Consider the following 15,017-nt stretch of genomic DNA (forward strand, 5'->3'; position numbering starts at 1 on the left):
CAGAATTTTGTTACATGCAAATTGAACATAATAGTAATTTAAATATGTCAACAATATAAATAAAATAGTAATGAATTACTTAATGTTAAAAAAAATCCACAACAAATTATCATTATTACAGCAAAACCAGTAGGAATACAATATCACAGTGAGTTTTTTCAAAGTGTGGTAATTTTCAGATAATTAAAATTTGAAAGGGTAATACTAAACGTCGGAAATTTACATGCAAAACACAGAGGAGCTCTTGGTGGTAAAAATAATACAGGATTTGGACAAATACATTTAACACAATGCACTTGAAAAAAAAAAAAAAAATACAATAGCAACTAGGTAACATCATTCTACAAACATCCATGATGCACACCGGCAGCACTCAAACCAATATTAAAACTGAAAACCTTCTGCAGCATAGACCATAAAAGTCAGGAATTGGAAAATGATATAGCGGCAGATATAATTTTTTTCTACTACTTCAGGAATGATTGATTTTATAATAAAGATGAAAAATACAATACCAACATTAAATCCGACAACAAACTGTCAGTTATTAATTTCTACAGCAGAAACTTGTATGTAAATTACAACAGAGTGAAGCTTTTTTTGAACATATAAACAAACCCTTTAAAGTGGTCGCTATCGCAGAAACATGGATTGAAAATAAAAAAGGAATAGATTTTGACCTGGAAGGATGTGGGCTAAATTAAATCATCAGAACCAACAAGAACGGAGGAGGTGTAGCTGTGTACGTGATGGACCTCAATTGCAAAGTAGTGAAAAACATGTCAAATGCTATTGATAATATTTTAGAATGTATTACCATTGAAATAATATGTCATAAAAATAGCAAAAACATATTGATCAGCTGTATATACAGAACAAGAAGTCAAGTATTGAGATGTTTGAGGACTGGATTAAGACAACCTATACTGAAATCAGTGAAACAGTAATTATCTAATGTGCTGACTTCAATATTGGCATCTTGAACCCCAAAAAGCAAAATACCATTGATGACTTCATAGATAAAATGTACAGCATGAGTGTACAGGTATATCCTAAAATCACAAGGCCGAGTAGAATCACAGGACATTGTGCATCGCTTATTGTTAATAATTTTACCAATGATTTTGATAAGACTACAAGTATCTTACTAATATCTCACATAAGTGATCATCTACCAGATTTCACAATTCATGATAAACTACAGGAAGAGGATCAAGGAAGAAAAAAATAAATTTTGAAGACTATGACAGAGAAAAGTATGATTGCTTTTAATAATGATCTGAGAGACAAAACCTGGGAAATGTGTGCAGTGAAAATGATATAGATGATGCATATAGAATTTGTTTTAATACATTCCTGATGCTTTATGTTAAACATTGTCCACAGAAACAACTTGGTAAGAAGCAAAAGAACAATGAATCATGGATGAAAAAATGGTACTGAAAAATGCTTGTAACATGAAAAATACAAAACCCAAAACCAGTGAAGTTGGCACGTTGTGTAAATCATAAGTAAAAGCAGAATACAATGATTTGCTAATCCCTTTCAGCCTATATTGAATTGAATAGACTGCAAAGACCAGATACTTAACGTTCAAACTGGAAAACGTTATTTTTTGCAAATGTTAGCTCATTTGGAATTTGATGCCTGCAACATGTTTTAAAAAAGCTGACACAAGTGGCAAAAAAGACTGAGAAAGTTGAAGAATGCTCATCAAACACTTATTTGTAACATCCCACAGGTGAACAGGCTAAGTGGGAACAGGTGAGTGCCATGATTGGGTATAAAAGCAGCTTCCATGAAATGCTCAGTCATTCACAAACAAGGATGGGGCGAGGGTCACCACTTTGTGAACAAATGCGCGAGTAAATTATCGAACAGTTTAAAGGCCTACTGAAATGATTTTTTTTAATTTAAACGGGAATAGCAGATCCATTCTATGTGTCATACTTGATCATTTCGCGATATTGCCATATTTTTGCTGAAAGGATTTAGTAGAGAAAATCGACGATAAAGTTCGCAACTTTTGCTCGCTGATAAAAAAAAGCCTTGCCTGTACCGGAAGTAGCGTGACGTCACAGGAGCTAGGATTCCTCACAATTCCCCATTGTTTACAATGGAGCGAGAGAGATTCGGACCGAGAAAGTGATGATTACCCCATTAATTTGAGCGAGGATGAAAGATTCGTAGATGAGGAACGTTACAGTGAATGACTTGAGAGGCAGTGATGGACGTATCTTTTTTCGCTCTGACCGTAACTTAGGTACAAGCTGGCTCATTGGATTCCACACTCTCCTTTTTCTATTGTAGATCACAGATTTGTATTTTAAACCACCTCGGATACTATATCCTCTTGAAAATGAGAGTCGAGAACGCGAAATGGACATTCAGTGCCTTTTATCTCCACGACAATACATCGGCGAAATGCTTTAGCTACGAGCTAACGTGATAGCATCTTGCTTTAACTGCATATAGAAACAAAAGAAATAAACCCCTGACTGGAAGTATAGATAGAAAATCAACAATACTATTAAACCATGGACATGTAAATACACGGTTAATGCTTTCCAGGCTGGCGAAGGTTAACAATGCTGTGCTAACGACGCCATTGAAGCTAAATTAGCAACCGGACTGCACAGAGCTATGCTAAAAACATTAGCTCTCCACCTACGCCAGCCAGCCCTCATTTGCTCATCAACACCCGTGCTCACCTGCGCTCCAGCGATCGGCAGAAGGACGAAGGACTTCACCCGATGCGTTTGGCGGCCCGGAGACGTAGGAAGTCAAGGTGAAGTCGGCGGCTAGCGCGGCTAGTGCGGCTAGCGCAACAACAAAGTCCTCCTGGTTGTGTTGCTGTAGTCCGCTGCTAATACACCGATCCCACCTACAACTGTCTTCTTTGCAGCCTTCATTGTTCATTACAAAAATTGCAAAAGATGTTCAGAATACTGTGGAATTATGAAATGAAAACGGAGCTTTTTGTATAGGATTCTACGGGGTACCATAACTTCCGTTACTTGGACTTCGTCACGCGCATACGTCATCATACCGCGATGTTTCAGCCGGATATTTCCCGGGAATTTTAAAATGTCACTTTATAAGTTAACCCGGCCTTATTGGCATGTGTTGCAATGTTAAGATTTCATCATTGATATATAAACTATCAGACTGCGTGGTCGGTAGTAGTGGCTTTCAGTAGTCCTTTAAGAACAACATTTCTCAACGAGCTATTGCAAGGAATTTAGGGATTTCACCATTTACGGTCTGTAATATCATCAAAAGGTTCAGAGAATCTGGAGAAATCACTGCATGTAAGCGGCATCAGTGTGTAAAGGATACCACCACATGGGCTCAGGAACACTTCAGAAAACCACTGTCAGTAACTACAGTTTGTCGCTACATCTGTAAGTGCACGTTAAAACTACTATGCAAAGCCAAAGCCATTTATCAACAACACCCAGAAACGCCGCCGGATTCGCTGGGCCCGAGCTCATCTAAGATGGACTGATGCAAAGTGGAAAAGTGTTCTGTGGTCTGACGAGTCCACATTTCAAATTGTTTTTGGAAACTGTGGACGTCGTGTCCTGCGGACCAAAGAGGAAGAGAACCATTCAGATTGTTATAAGCGCAAAGTTGAAAAGCCAGCATCTGTGATGGTAAGGGGGTGTATTAGTGCCCAAGCCATGGGTAACTTACACATCTGTGAAGGCACCATTAATGCTGAAAGGTAGATACAGGTTTTGGAGCAACATATGTTGCCATCATAGCAACGTTACCATGGACGCACGCCCCTGCTTATTTAAGCAAGACAATGCCAAGCCACTTGTTACAACAGCGTGGCTTCGTAGTAACAGAGTGCGGGTACTAGACTGGCCTGCCTGTAGTCCAAACGTGTGTCACATTGAAAATGTGTGGCGAATTATGAAGCCTAAAATATGACAACGGAGACCCCGGACTGTTCAACAATTTAAGCTGCACATCATGCAAGAATGGGAAAGAAGTCCACCTGAAAAGCTTCAAAAATTGGTCTCCTCAGTTCCCAAACGTTTACTGAGTGTTGTTAAAAGGAAAGGCCATGTAACACAGTGGTAAAAATGTCCCTGTGCCAAATTTTTTGCAATGTGTTGCTGCCATTAAATTCTAAGTTAAGGATTATTTGCCAAAAAAAATTATGTTTCTCAGTTTGAACATTAAGTATCTTGTCTTTGCAGTCTATTCAATTAAATATAAGTTAAAAAAGGATTTGCAAATCATTGTATTCTGTTTTTATTTACGATTTATACAACTTGCCAACTTCACTGGTTTTGGGTTTGTACATCATATAGAACATTTATTATACAAAGATCTGTAGAGGCAGAGAATAAGTACAAAACACAGACACAAGCCAACCAGCATCTTACGAACATGTAGGAAAGATTATTGCAGTCAATTATTCGACCGGAACAAAAACAACATGAGTAACATGGGGCATAATAAATAGCATCATTAAAATGGTGCTGAAGATTACCCTCAATATTTCTTAGAAGGAAATGTAAAAAATGAGAATACGAACAAAGTAGTTTTAACACCTGCTTTGTAAATATTGGACCAAATTTGGAGGAAAGGATTCCAGATCGCGGGTCAGTTGGGGACTGGAATTACACCATAGACAGAAATTCCAACTCCATGTTTGTCCTCACAGACGTGACAGCATAAGAAATTTCAAGACCTCATCTGATTGTAACAGAATTGATATGGAAACGATAAAAAAAAAAATATTGAAGAGAGAACCTTTAACACACATGTCAAACTCAAAGCCCGGTGGCCACATCTGGCCGGCCATATCATTCTATGTGGCCCGCAATAGCCTGGAAATATTGTGCATCAATAAGGCATTTCATCTTTATTGATACATGTGTTTAAATTTTGACAGAAAAAAATGCATGCAAATGCAGCCCTTAACTCAATATTATTTGATTCCTATTCCTTGCTTTTTTGTCTCAAAAACCCTTTCCTCATGAAAATTCTACACTAGCTGAAATTAAAGAGGCACTAGGTGACTTTTTAGCCTTCATAAAATATTTTCATAACTTTTGGGATGATACATGGACTTACAACTAGTTGAATGACACCTCTGTCATGGCCTGAAGGGTTCTGTATCGCTTTTGCTGACACTTAGCAACTTTGAGGAGTGTGGCAGGGTTCCTGCCACCCTCCTACAAATGTGCTGACTTGCTTTATGGCATACGTCACTCCCCCTTTCTCTATTTGTTAAAAAGATGGAAGTCAATGCGAACACCTACGTGCAACTACTGGTATCATGGCAGAAGCTCCAAAACAACCAAAGAAACACAAAGTTTTGTCTGAGGAGACAAAAAAGAAAGACTGAGGTTACCCGGATAAAAGGACAGTCGGGATCAACGTTGCCCCGTCTTTCACTCGCTGGCCTGAGCTCAAAATGAGGGATTTCAGCTTAATGCAGAGAATAATTTCGCCACACCTAGTGTGTGTGTGTGACAATCATTGGTACTTTAACTTTAACTTAATGCTGTCTTGGTTCTGTTCCTGCTAAACTAATAAGTGACTTTTGATTTTAAAATCCAAATGATAATGTTAATGTTAGCTATCGGAAATTTGTTTGGTAGCAATAAGTAGCCACCAGCGTAATAGTTCCACACGACTTCCCTGGAAAATATTCTCCTGCCAGTCTTTCTTTGCATTGGACCTTCATCCACCCCGATACATTCTTGGTAGTAGCGTCATGTTTTTTGGGCAATCCAAGATCATTTCTTTATAGTGTCTGCTATTTAACTTCAGCGTAGCCATTAGAGACGTAAAATGTGTGCCAATATTACATCATGTCAGTTTGACACGCTCGTTCTGATGGAAAATGTGGTCTTCTTCTGGCAAAACACTACCACTTTGGTCCACCAGCGCTGCCAAAAACAACTAAAATTGAAAGTTTTATAATTGGGGATTTAAAGGCCTACTGAAATTATTTTTTTTTAATTTAAACGGGGATAGCAGATCCATTCTATGTGTCAAACTTGATCATTTCGCGATATTGCCATATTTTTGATGAAAGGATTTAGTAGAGGACATCTACGATAAAGTTTGCAACTTTTGATCGCTGATAAAAAAAAGCCTTGCCTCTACCGGAAGTAGCGGGACGTCACAGGCTGAAGGGCTCCTCACATTTCCCCATTGTTTACAATGCAGCGAGAGCGATTCGGACCGAGAAAGCGACGATTACCCCATTAATTTGAGCGAGGATGAAAGATTCGTGGATGAGGAACTTGAGAGTGAAGGACTAGAGTGCAGTGCAGGACGTATCTTTTTTCGCTCTGACCGTAACTTAGGTACAAGGGTTCATTGGATTCCACACTTTCTCCTTTTTCTATTGTGGATCACGGATTTGTATTTTAAACCACCTCGGATACTACATCCTCTTGAAAATGAGAGTCGAGAACGCGAAATGGACATTCACAGTGACTTTTATCTCCACGACAATACATCGGCGAAGCTCTTTAGCTATGGAGCTAACGTGATAGCATCGTGATTAAATGCAGATAGAAACAAAAGAAATAAACCCCTGACTGGAAGGATAGACAGAAAATCAACAATACTATTAAACCATGGACCTGTAAATACACGGTTAATGCTTTCCAGCTTGGCGAAGCTTAACAATGCTGTTGCTAACGATTGTAGCTAACTTAGCAACGGGACCTCACAGAGCTATGATAAAAACATTAGCGCTCCACCTACGCCAGCCAGCCCTCATCTGCTCATCAACACCCACGCTCACCTGCGTTCCAGCGATCGACGGAAGGACGAAGGACTTTACCCGATCATCCGTGCAGTCGGCGGCTAGCGTCGGATAGCGCGTCTGCTATCCAAGTCAAAGTCCTCCTGGTTGGGTTGCTACATACACCGATCCCACCTACAACTTTCTTCTTTGCAGTCTTCATTGTTCATTAAACAAATTGCAAAAGATTCACCAACACAGATGTCCAGAATACTGTGGAATTTTGAGATGAAAACAGAGCTTTTTTGTATTGGATTCAATGGTGTCCGAATACTTCCGTTTAACTATTGACTTCACGCGCATACGTCATCATACATAGACGTTTTCAACCGGAAGTTTAGCGGGAAATTTAAAATTGCACTTTATAAGTTAACCCGGCCGTATTGGCATGTGTTGCAATGTTAAGATTTCATCATTGATATATAAACTATCAGACTGCGTGGTCGGTAGTAGTGGGTTTCAGTAGGCCTTTAAGTTGTCACTTTGACTTTTGATTCCAAAGCAGGTTTTCCATCAGTTTGTTGGTATACAAATAATACTAATAATCAAACAAAGGGTTAATTAATTATAATTATAAAGTGTGTGTATTTTATGTTATATACACACACACACACGCACACACACATGTTCACACCAACTACAATTGTAGTCCAAGAACCATTAAAAAATAACTACTAAATAAATCAAAAGTTTCTTACAATTTACTCATTACTTGAGTAGTTTTTTCACCAAATACTTACTTATTCTTACTCAAGTAATTATTTTGATGACTACTTTTTACTTTTACTTCAGTCATATTATTCTAAAGAAACAACATTCTTATTCACTTATTTTTGGGTACTCTACCCACCCCTGCTGAATTTTTAAACGCACACATTTTTGTATCGATTTTTTTTTCCCACTGAAGTTGAAGTCAGTTCACAAAAGTCAAATGCAAAAAAATCAGTTACATAAATTCAGTGCAAAAAAAAGAAGCTTTCGCTAGAAAGACACAAATTAACATTCATATAATAACAGAAGAGAATACCAATGCAATAAATGGCAAACAGTGTCCAGCTGCAGGGTTTATGAATCCAACAAAAGCATTTGACACGATTAATTGTATCTTAATAAACAAATTAAAACAGTATGGCATCAGAGGGTTGGTCTTGAACTGGGTAAGAAGTAGGGTTGTATGGTATACCGGTATTAGTATAGTACCGCGATAGTAAGGAATCATATTCGGTACTATACTGCCTCTGAAAAGTACAGTGAAAGTCTGCGAGTGTGTCACATCCAGGTTGCCAGTTACACATCGTCATTTTCGTCTAGCTACTGCCACTGGTAAAGTTACTAAACATGTCAGACCTTAGTAAATCTAAAAGGCGTCGTTACGATTCTAAACTTATTCATGACAAAGCCAGGAACAAAATGAGGATTTGTATTGGGGATGCCTTTTGAAAGATGGAGACGATTTGAAGGCGGGGAAGGTTTTTTCATCTGACACCAAACTTGCTAATTTCCTTCTTGATAAGTAAGCAAGGCATTTACGTTTTCTTATTACTTATAATACATGGAAATTGACATTTCATATGTAAACTATATTGTCCAATACAGTCTATGATCTTGTCTAACAAAGCCAGTATGTTTGTGCAACGAATGCTTGGCATGCTAGCCCGGTCAATAACACGTCGACGTATAGGCTAACGGGGGAAATATATGCCCAATAGCCTGGATGTCGATGTGTAATTCAACTGACAAGTCAAAATATATTTTCTACAAATAAAACCTATGTGGATATGGTTAGTGTCAGTGCTTATTTCGTTCTCAATATGCTGATACACTGAGGAAATGGGTTCCGGCATTAGCACGGCTGTCATGGCAATGTGAAACGTATGGAGACAGCCAAATCACATGAAAAAATAATTCCTCATTCGTGTCCAGGGTGTACACTGCCTTCCGCCCGAATGCAGCTGAGATAGTCTCCAGCACCCCCCCGTTACCCCGAAAGGGACAAGCGGTAGAAAATGGATGGATGGATGGGGGTTTGCATACTGTGGACTACATGTACCAAGTTTTATGGCAATCTGAAACGTTTGAAACAGTAGCCTATAGGCATACCATGGTAAAATGTCTCCTCTTTAGTTTTGGGCGTACATTAAGCATGCTCTACTTATTTTCACCAGTATAACCATTGCTAGCGTTGGTTGTAGTTCGTTTTAGTCTTTGTTTTCTGATAGTACTGACAATAACCATATGATGGCAATGTGTTCTGATATTGTTCGCAGGCATGACGTACTTCTTCCTGAAAATAGCCTAATTTCTCTGTATAATGTGTTGTTTAGAGATTTGTTATTGACAAAACGCTATCATGGTCCCAGCACCTCAACCCCTAGTAAGAGGTAGTGGAAGTTTGAAGTTCCTTGGAGTAGCCCAGTCGATCGAGCTGGATTTGGCCACGTTTTTACATATTGCATATCAGTAGGTGGAATTAAATTATGGAATGGATTAGGCAAAGAAGTCAAACAATGTACTGATATGATCCATTTTAAGAAACTGTTCAAATTCAAAGTGTTAACAAAGTATCTTGATAAACATCTTGAACCTTACTGAAAATGATATCATCTTATTCATCCATAATGTGAATCATAGCTTATAGCTTTGCTTCTTCTGTTTTAATGAGAATTTTTTTAAAACGTGATTGTATCATATTGTAACTGTATGCATGTTCGAAATAAACTTGAACAACAAAGAACGTGCACAAATATTTTACTAAATTATAATATACATATATTTACCCTTTGAAGTCAGACAGGACGTGGTGTGCTGCTGACATACATACACACACAGGATGCGTGGGTATAGATTTGTTAGTTTCAACTTCCTCGTACGAACCAAAGTAATATAAATGAGGAAAAAAGATGATTGCAAAGCCCAATGTCTTGAGTGGTAATAATTTGACGACACACCAAATGAGCAAGATGAGCTCATTAACACAAACAAATGAGCAAGAGTGTCAAATTTGTTGGAAAAAGATGGCAAAAAACCCCCACCTGACTCAGTTTTTTCAACTTGAGAAATTTTTTTTTAAAGATTTTCAATATTTACTAAAAAAAATTTTTGGCTAACTGAGATTAAATACAATTTTTTTATGTTTACTTATTTAGTATAATTACAAGTGTTTGACCTTCCAATTACATAGGTAAAACAATTACAATAATGAGAAATAACATTTATTGCATTTTGAAAGGGTTACTTGCATTATTATTATTATTATTATTATTATTATTATATATTATGATTACATTACTGCTTCATTTGGTCTTAAAATGATGCTAATAATAATATAGTTTATTGGCAATTATTTGTATTATACCTTAGATACTATTTCACAAGCCGAAAAATTTACAGTTGGACTACAAATACAAAGGTTGTGTGTGGTGGAAAAAACAACATTCTATTTTGGGGTTTGATCTAAAAGAGTTCAGAAAACACTATTTTTGATAAAGCAGCCATATCAGCACGTATTTACTTGCATCCCTAATTGGAAAATATTTGTTAATGTCTACAGTCCCTTAGCAAAGCAACGCCTGTGGCAATTAAACGTGTGAGCAGCTGGCTCCCATGAGAGCTGCGACAACACAACATGTTCCGTTGGCTTTATTTTCCATTAACACGACTGACAATTCTTATCCAAGTCAATTAAAAAAACTTTTTTTGTAGGTCAAATCAGCTTTTATGCACATTGTTTCCAACAAGTTCCCTTTAGTTTTAGAACAGGCTTACATTTCACAAAGTACTGAGTGTGTAGGCGGGTTGTTGACCTAGCAAAATAGTCGCAGCACGTATAGCGGGTAATTTGCCAGTATTTTAATCAAGAAAATAGAAAGCAGACCACCGCCACAACTTTGAGCGACAACGGAAGTGATGAACACAACAGAAGTGACAGCAGACCAGAAAGTGACATCGATCACAACAGTTTTCTTTCACTTACTTTTCCAACTTAATCTGTTAAAACGTCTTCACCTTTCCATTGCAGCTGATTGGTCTGTAAAACCTTTCACGCCTACTTCGATTGTGTCCGTCACTTCAGTTGTCACAATGTTGTTGGGTTTTGGGGTAAAGTTGTTGTGTTGTGACTGGTGCTGTGCGATATGGACCAAAATATATATGATATAGGTGATTTTAATCCTGATAGCAATATGTATCATGCTATCGTGTACAAAGTCATGTCTACACAGTTTAGAGATGGCATCTGTACTTTCTCTGGTATTGTTTACACTTTAGGTCAATTCGGTTTTTTTTTGCCCAAATGTGACCTGTATCGGATTTTTTCATGTCAATGTGAACAGTGCAACTCTGAATTTTTCAAATCCGACCAGGGCCTTTTTCGTATGCGGATATAAATCAGACATTTATCAGATGCAACTGCAGTCTGAATGCTGTGGTCGCTTTCACCCAACCTATACGTCACGAAAAAGCGATAAGCATCATAATTCTTTGCCAGACAGTTGCAAAATAAATAGTTGACCAATGTGCAGAAAACAGCCGAAAATAATATGTTTTAGGAACTCACTTCAATGTCCCACCAGTCCTGTCTCCGACTGCTCGCCCACAAGCTCTTCGAAACAGACATCGAAGCAAATGTCCCAAAAACTTGGAGAGACAAAATCTTTGCCATCTTCCTTCTTAATTTTATTGTGCAATAATTACTTTTTAAAAAAAGTTGACTTTGATTGTACAAAATCCTTAAAGCCACAAACGCGGCATGACTGAGACCTGCTAGAATTCCGTCAACATTGCAGCACGTGTGACGTCAGATTGCGTTCACATTAGATATCTAATTTTTATTGTAATTTGAACGAGTACATAAAAAGATCGGATTTGACCAAAAAAAATCTGAATTGGACATCCTACCCTGCAGTGTGAACATAGCCTGTGTCTTGTAGGATTGCTTGTCACAGACATGCCTTTGGACAACGACTGTGTTAGGCTCGTTTGGTGTGTTTTTATACATAATTATATCGTACGATAGACATTTTATGTCGTAGTGTGATGTATATTGTTATATCGCATACCACTAGTTGTGACTTTATGTTGTGGCACTTGTGTTGTGGCCGAAAGTTGTTGTGTGTTGTGTTGTGTGGCTCCAGGGTTTTCTCTATATGTAGTTGATAATGGTGCGGCGCCACAGCAAAATTAAAAAGCGGCCACGGATATAAATAAGGGTCTTTTTTTACGTGAAAACAAATTAAAGTAACGCATTGTATGAATGGATAGCTAACCTATTATTTACGCACTATTGACTACCGAAATATCAGCCACCGAAAAACTTTGACTATCCATAAGCGAGCCGCACATGATTTTCTGGAGCCTCGGCGGTAAGACCAAGGCACCGCGCGCACGGCTGCTTCTCCTATACCAGGGGTCGGCAACAAATGTTGAAAGAGCCATTTTGGACCAATAATTGTTTTAAAAAAATAAGTCTGGAGCCGTGTTATAAGTGTTATAATGAATGCAACACATTATGTAAATGTTTATATTAGCTACAGGTATATTAGCCTACTATCAAAGGCTGACGCAAATCTTCGTTGACAGAAATGTTGTATTTTAATTGTTATTCTATACATTTGCAACATTGGAAACCATTAGTAGAATGGAAGTTTCTCACAGGATGAGATAACTTATGGAAATTACTGGCTCAGAATGGCCAAAGGTATAGATGTTTGTGTCCAAGTTTAAGGAAACTGCAGGCTGTCTTCTTCTAATGGATTTATTACAATCTTTGCAAGCTGGGTAACATTTGCTGTGGTCTGGAACAACAAACAACTATCAGAAATGCAGCCAATATTACATACAGATAACGTGTCATGAGACATGCAAATATAAATTAAACACACAGAGAACCTAAGTAATGGAAATTAAATGATCTCAAATATATCTACAAACGAGGCATAATGATGCAATATGTACATACAGCTAGCCTAAATGGCATGTTAGCATGGATTAGCTTGCAGTCATGGATTGACCAAATATGCCTTATTAGCACTACAGCAAATCAATTCATACACTGCATCAAACATTTGGTGGACAAAATGAGACAAAGGAGTGGCATAAAACACATCTTTCTGTGGCATCATCGGAGAAAATTGTACATGTAAAAAACTACAATAAATTCCAGGATCTCTGAAATTATTAGGACAAAATGGTGCTTGCCAAATACTCTCATCAGTGAAGCATGTATAACATAAACAGTGGGATTTCTAACATTTAGGAAGATTTGTGTCATGTTTTTTCTCCTACAGAAAATATATTAAAAAAAATATATATATTTTTCTTCATCTTTCTTCATCTTTTCACACATCTCTGAAAGAAGTCCAGGGAGCCACTAGGGCGGTGCTAAAGAGCCAAATTTGGCTCTAGAGCCGCGGGTTGCTGACCCCCGGCCTATACTTTGGCGCCTGGGGTTTGGCGGCTGTGGCTGTGAGGAGGCGGCTCCTCCAACTACGGCACACACAGCCCCGCTTTGCACTCCAGAAAACCGATCCAGCCCTTGTCCCAAAGTTAAGGCTATGACTTGCCGACCACCGTTACCTGCCAGAGGATGTTTACCTTGGAGACCTGCTGGGGATATGATTATATGGCAGTGGAGATTGCTATAAGACTGCAAGGGAAGTTCAGCTTGCCCTAGAATATAAAAAAAAGTGTTCAAATATTTACTTTTGTGTTTACATTTCATTGACAATATGTGCGCCATATGTGTTCAACTTTTGTTCAGAATCAGCTACTTCGGCAACAGCTGACGCAACTTTCTTGTCATAGATTGTGTTAGTGTCACAGTGCATTAAGCAGTGTTGAAGCAAAGCGTCCTTTGCCGTCAATGGGAAAGCATGGCGTGGGTTGTTCCACTGCAGCAAAACTAGACAATCATAGGATACATTCTCGGCTTTGTCCCGCCCACGGACGCCATTTGTCTATGGAGGTGAATAAGAAGTGGATCCCTTTTTGATTGACAGCAAAATGAGCGAATCTGCGGTCTTGAAATATAAATTACTTCCAGAGCATTTTTCAAGTTTTATTCTGTTGTTCTTATAAATTTGGAGATTTTAACTTTTTTTTTTAAGTGAAGTTTTCTTTGTAAAATATATTATTTTTATATTGTTTATTTGCTACTGGACACTGTACTTATGTTTACAGAGGAGCTGAAAATTTGCTTCCCTACTTGAAAGACAAGCAGCCGCCACTGGTATACGTCCTGTGTTACATTGTACAATAATAACAATAATAGAAACAGAGCAAAACGATATAAGAAAAAAAATACCAACACTAATTTCACAGATTTGTTTTTAAATTTATGTAAATTTTTTTGCTTTTTTAAAGAAAATATATGCATAATCTACGATTATACAAATCATATGATGACGTCATATTGACCGCATCCTTCGCCACGCCCCAACCGCTACAAGTATATTTGCAAGCTGGGGGAAACCCTCTCTGTTGTTTTGTAGTAAAGTTGTTGTTGTGTCTTAATGTTGTTGTATTTTGGCACAAATTAGTTGTGTTATGGCTTTATGTTGTTGTGTTGTAGCATTTGCATTTGTTGTCGCATTTGCAATTGTGTTTTGGCGTAAAGTTGTTTTTTGGCCTCGCCTATGCAAACAATAAATTTAATCAATAAATTAGTTTTTTGTTGCATAGAATAAAAAATAAAATAAAAAGTTATCTTCTTGCTTTGGCATATTTATTGCCGCCAGGTGCTTCCATAGCTTCTGACCTCCCCCTTATTATTGACACAAACAAAGCATAAAATGGCTAATGCTAACGTAAATGAGAGCGAGGCTTTTGTTCCAAAGAAAAGAAAAGTGTTTTTAGTGGTTTGGTTTTGCGACACCAGGAGTGAAAGAAATGACTGCACGTTTAAAAAAAGTCCGCACAGCACAATTAATTTATTACAGCATCTGAAACAGAAGCATACAGCCGAGTGGGGAAAATGCACCTCTTTACAAGGCAAACAAGAATATAACAACAAACAAACTATTGCTAAAAAGCAGCTTACTGTGGTGGAATCATTTACACAAGGTACAATGTATAATAACAAAAACGCACAGTGGAAAACGTTCACTAAAGTAGTCGCTCTGCACGTCGCTAAAGATGTGGTGCCGAAACAGTGAAAAAGCCTGATTTTACTAAACTATAGATACCTCTCAATGCTATATTTTTATTTACAGAAGTGTTGCTTCCCATAAGAAGCTTT

General features: G+C 37.9%; 1 protein-coding gene across 2 annotated transcripts in view; it reads left to right on the plus strand.

Moving 5' to 3' along the window:
• The window catches only part of degs2 (delta(4)-desaturase, sphingolipid 2), a 45,129-nt gene that overhangs the window by 14,913 nt on the left and 15,199 nt on the right, over positions 1-15,017 (plus strand). The window lies entirely within an intron of this gene.

The sequence above is a fragment of the Entelurus aequoreus genome, linkage group LG03 (genome assembly GCF_033978785.1).
Source record: "Entelurus aequoreus isolate RoL-2023_Sb linkage group LG03, RoL_Eaeq_v1.1, whole genome shotgun sequence".
NCBI classification, from domain to species: domain Eukaryota; kingdom Metazoa; phylum Chordata; class Actinopteri; order Syngnathiformes; family Syngnathidae; genus Entelurus; species Entelurus aequoreus.